This window comes from Colobus angolensis, unplaced genomic scaffold, assembly GCF_000951035.1.
Source record: "Colobus angolensis palliatus isolate OR3802 unplaced genomic scaffold, Cang.pa_1.0 Scaffold26, whole genome shotgun sequence".
Lineage (NCBI taxonomy): Eukaryota > Metazoa > Chordata > Mammalia > Primates > Cercopithecidae > Colobus > Colobus angolensis.
In genome coordinates this window covers 13,938,649-13,944,228 of record NW_012115821.1, presented here as the reverse complement: position 1 = coordinate 13,944,228, position 5,580 = coordinate 13,938,649, and the positions used below count along the sequence as shown (strand labels likewise).

Here is a 5,580-nt window from a genome sequence, read left to right as displayed (position 1 = left end):
CAGATATATATTTTCATTTCTCCTAAGTGAATGCCTAGGAATGAAATTGCTGATTGATAGGCTAAATGTATGTTTTAACTTTATTAGAAATTGCCAAACTTTTCTAGATTTTTGTTTTACCTTCATGATAGTTTGAATTGCATGTGTTATTATCCCAATATTTTAGTTGAAGAAAATGAGGTGCAAAAAGGGCAAGAATGAAGGTTTCTATGAGGCTAGTGAACTTTGTTTTGTTTTGTTTTTTTGAGACTGAGTCTCACTCTGTTGCCCAGGCTGGAGTGCAGTGGTGCCAACTCGGCTCACCGCAACCTTCACCTCCCGGATTCAAGTGATTTTCCTGCCTCCCAAGTAGCTGGGGCTATAGGCGTGTGTGACCACGCCCAGCTAATTTTTGTGTTTTTTCAGTAGAGATGGGATTTTGCTATGGTGGCCAGGCTGGTCTCGAACTCTGACCTCAAGTCATCCACCTACCTCTGCCTTCCAAAGTGCTGGAATTACAGGTGTGAGCCACTGTACCCGGCTGACTAGTAAACTTTGAATGAAAGAGGTAAGAGTTGGCAGCCTTCCCTAAGCTGAACTGTTGTCAGGACCTGCAGAGTGGTGGACCTGACTGATGGCTCCACTATGCATTGGTTGAAAGAGGATGAGCTAGTGGTCCCCTTCTGAACCACAGAACCAGACAATGATTTGTGTGACATCTTCTCAGTTCTTCCATTCTGGCTGCATAGGGATGGAGTTAATTCACTACATACAACAGAGGCCTTAGGGCAGTGCTGTCCAATGGAAATATAATGCTAGCCACATATGTAACTTTATATTTGCTAGTAGCCACATTAAAAAAGTAAAAAGAAACAGGTGAAATTAATTTAATTATATTTAACCCAGTATATCCAAAATATTATAATTTCAACATGCAATCGTTGTAAAAATTACTACTCTGCTACCTGCAGTGACTAATGCCTGTAATCTCAGCACTTTGGCAGGCTGAGGAGGGAGGATCGCTTGAGGTCAGGAGATCAAGACCAGCCTAAACAACATAGCAAGACCTAGTCTCTACAAAACTTAAAAAAAAGAAAAAAGTTAGGTGTGGTGGTGCACACCTGTAGTCTCAGCTACTCAGAAGGCTGAGTAGAAGAATCCCTTGAGCCCAGGCGGTGGAGGCTGCAGTGAGCTATGATTGCACCACTACACTCCAGCCTAGGTAACAGAGTGAGACCCTGTATTTTTTTTTTAATTAATTTATTTTATATTCCTCTTGTCATAAAAGCATTTGAAATCTGGTGTGTATTTTACAATTACAGCATATCTCTATTGGGAGTAGCCACATATCAGGTGCTCAGTAGCCACATATTGCTTATGGCTGCTATACTGAGCAGCACAGACACAGACATTAAAAATAATATCTGCCAGGCATGGTAGCTCATGCCTGTAGCCCCAGTTACTAGGGAGGCTGAGGCGGGAGGATCACTTGAGCCCAGGAGTTCAAGGCTGCAGTGAGCTATGATCGCACCACTGCACTCCAGCCTAGGCAACAGAGCCAGACCCCATCTCCAAAAGAAATTAAAAATAAAATCCCAAATGTATTGTTATGGAAAGAGATCCATCTTATATTAAGTGAGAGAAAAAGCAAGTCATAACACACTATGTTTAGTGTGCCTTCATTTTCTTTCTTTTTTTTTTTTTGAGATAGAGTCTCACTCTGTTGCCCAGGCTGGAGTGCAGTGGCGCGATCTCAGCTCACTGCAACCTCTGCCTCCCAGGTTCACGTGATTCTCCTGCCTCAGCCTCCTGAGTAGCTGGGATTACAGGCACGCGCCACCACGTCCAGCTAATTTTTGTATTTTTTTAGTAGAAATGGAGTTTCACCATATTGGTCAGGCTGGTTGCAAACTCCTGACCTTGTGATTCACCCACCTCAGCCTCCCAAAGTGCTGGGATTACAGGCGTGAGCCACTGTGCCCAGAGTATGCTTTCATTTTCTTAAATATCTTTTTTTTTTTTTTTGAGATGGAGTCTCACTGTTACCCAGGCTGGAGTGCAGTGATGTGATCTCGGCTCACGGCAACCTCTGCCTCCGGGGTTCAAGCAATTCTCCTGCCTCAGCCTCCAGAGTAGCTGGGATTACTGGCGCCTGCACCATGCCCGGCTAATTTTTGTATTTTTAGTAGAGACGGGGTTTTACCATGTTGGCCAGGCTGGTCTCGAACTCCTGACCTCAGATGATCTACCCTCCTCAGCCTCGCAAAGTGCTGGGATTACAGACGTGAGCCACAGCACCTGGCCACATTTTCATAAATATCTGTGTTTGTGCCTGCAAATAAACAGTCTGTAACTGCACACTCTCCAATATTGTAGCCACTAGACTAATAAAATTAAGCTAAAAATTCAGTCCCTTTGTCACCCTATCCACATTCCAAAAGCTCAGTAGTCCCTTGTGCATAGTGGCTACCATATTGGATATCAAACCTTAGGTCACTGCTCTCTTCAAACTGCTGAACTGGTTGAGAAAGACTGAGCTTAATGTATAGAACCTGCTGGCCCTGCAGCCATTGGGGTTTTATAACCATTGAGTCCCAGAGCCTCTGTGGTTTTTAAGAGTAACACACAGGAAGGAAGCTCATTGAGGTGCACCCGTTGTTAGTACCTTTGGGAGTTTAACAGGAGCACAGTGTGAAAGCAAAACAGCTTCGTGGAGGACCCTGTTCCGTTTTTGTACAACTGAAATTAACTGCTATTCAAATTGCTGAGGACCACGTAAACCTGATGTCCACTTTAGGCACATTGTTGTAAAAGTGTTCCTTTCTGCTGCTTCCTAACTGCCTAAGGTACATTATGGGGCTTGCTTAACATTCGGGAGAAAAAATAGTTTCTGATTTGTATGTAACTTCTAGGTGGTGCTCAGATTACACTCAGCTCCAGCAGTTTGTGTCCATGTAGTAGGAGGTAGGCTGCAAAGTGTAGGGGTATTAAAACCAGGTGGTTGTGGTGTTCTGAGAGCTCTGTTGCTATAGTAGCTCATGTTCTCCAGGCCTGGGTTCTTGTCCTTACTCTGCCCTTTACCCTCTCAGCTTCCCCCTGACTTGATAGACTGGTTCTGCCTGCCCAGCTGCACTCTGTTCATCAAAATGAGACCTTGGAGCATGTGAAAGCATTGTGTCCAAGGGCATAGAAGGTAGGAACCGCTGTGCCCCTGGGTCAGACTGACCTGGGGCGGAGTTCTATTCTCATCACTTACTAGTCAAGTGCCCTTGTTTAAGGCATCTACCCTCTCTGAGCCTCAGGGTTCTTGTTGTATAAGAGATGTAGTGATGCCTCACTCCAGACATTGTTGGGAGATGGAGTAAACTGAGGGCTAGAAGGCAGAGAGTAAGTGCCCCATAAGCAGAGCAGTTATACCTCCCGCTCCGAAGATATGTGTCTGCATGGCATGTATACCGTGGTCACTTCCACAGTTGGTTATGAAATTGGAGCTGGTGTCTCAGGATGACACAGCAACATTCTCAGACTAAGTAGGATAGGTTTATGTGTATGTTATCCTTAGTGATGGTGATCACTATTAAAACCAGTAGGGACTTGTAGCTTGACTTCAGCCTATAGTTTCAAGCTTCTCTCCCACTAAATGCTGTAGCAGCCCTGATACAAGTAGAAGAGTTCATTTACTTTACTTTCATCTTCTGTTTTCCCAGTTTCCCTAGCACAGAAAGTACTGATGAGTAGTAAAATGACCAAAAGTTCCCTTGTCAGAGGAAAAAAGGTGCATTTATCATACCAGGCTCTTATCCAAGCTCAGATGATCTCAATCTTTATCACTCAGGATTCCTTATTTAATTTATTTTATTTTTCCAAGAAAGGGTCTCACTCTATTGCCCAGGCTGGAGTGCAGTGGTGTAGTCACGGCTCACTGCAGCCTCCATCTCCCTGGGCTTAAATGATCCTTCTTGGGCTTAAGCGATCCACCCGACTCAGCCCCTCAAATAGCTGGGACTACAGGCGCGCACCACCACAGCCGGCTTTGTGTGTGTGTGTATGTGTGTGTGTGTGTGTCTGTGTGTGTGTGTGTGTTGTAGAGACAGGGTTTCACCATGTTGCCCAGGCTGGTCTTGAACTCCTGGGCTCCTGCAGTCCACCTGCCTCGGCCTCCCAAAGTGCTGGGATTAAAGGTATGAACCACTGTGCCTGGCCAGGATTTCTTATTTTAAATTACATGTGTAGCAAACTGAGAAACTTTTCCAAAAATTGTTTTCCCTGATTATAAAAATAATTTATGCTCATGGAGGATAACCTGAAAAACACAGGGAAAAAAATTAGCCAAAAGTGGGCATAGAATCTAGGACAACAGAGGCTGGAGTCGTGGTACTCCTTCTTAGAAATCAGAGACTGATAAAATTGTTTCTCATATTCAAAGAGAATGGCTGCTTTTTGTTTTTTCTGCGCGTTCTTCACAGTGCTGCCACAGTCTCCTGTGCTTGCTGATTTGAACCCTGATATATTCACCTGCAGAAACTTTGTGTTTGCTATTTTCTTAGCAGGGAAGAAAACGAACAGTTACAAAGCTGGCCGTTGTGCTGGCTGCTCTAAATATGCTGTCTTGTTTCATATTCACCACGACCCTGAAGGCATGATTTTGTAAATGAGGAAACTGAAGCACAGAGAATTTAGGCCGCAATGCTAGTAAGTGGTCTTTGTTCCAGAACTCTGTGACTGGAAAGCATGTGTCCTCCCCCACTGGGGACTTGTGACTGTGCTATGGAGGAGGGATGGCACATTGTGGCTGATCATGACACAGTGACCAGCTCCTCTTTCAGTCTCCAGAAGGGCTCCCAGGTGGCCTGTCTTTGAGATAATGGAAAAGGGGGAAGGTAGAGGAGACATGTTCCAGGAGGGAGCACTTCAGTCTCCAGCAGGTACTCAGGTCACTGCTGGCAAAGGGCGTGAAGGATGAGGAGCTGGCCACCTCAGATACCAGAGCTCAAAGAAAAAGCATAATTTCCAGCAGATCAGAGTTTCTATGTTGTTGTCTCTTCCGGCCTGCTAAACATATAGTGGGTAGTTCCCTGAAATTATGTTCACTTCATCCATTTGTACAGATTTAGGGCATTGTGAGGATTATTGAATAAGTGAAGGTTTTATTTCGCTTAAAATTACTATTTAATTGAACTTCAGATTTAAAAATTTTTTTTTCTTTACTTTGATGTAAGATGGAATTACTATGTTTCCATTTTAGCAAATTATGTAATTTGCATGGGTGTCATTTAAGGGTCATTGTACTATAGAATGCTGCAGGAAGTGGCTATTTAAAAAGCCATATCCATTCTGTAGTCATGTTTGAGGTCAAAAGGATTTTGGAGTGCTTCTTTGCAGTGTTTTTCGTCTCTGGAACATCAGCTGTCTTTGAAGTCAGTGTGGAGACCAGCTCTCCTGGTAGGGCAGGAGACCATCCCACAGCTGAGAGTGTAGACTTCAAAAGGCCCGGAGAAGGGAGAAGAGAAGCATGCATGATCATGACGCTCATCTCACTGCAGGGATCAAAGCGTGTTTGCAATGTGTGCTTCATCTCTTCTTTTTTTTTTTTTTTTTTTT

General features: G+C 44.1%; 1 protein-coding gene across 2 annotated transcripts in view; it reads left to right on the top strand.

The window, feature by feature from the left end:
• PXK (PX domain containing serine/threonine kinase) overlaps positions 1–5,580 on the top strand; it is a 107,230-nt gene that overhangs the window by 20,599 nt on the left and 81,051 nt on the right. The gene's annotated exons all lie outside the window — the stretch shown is intronic.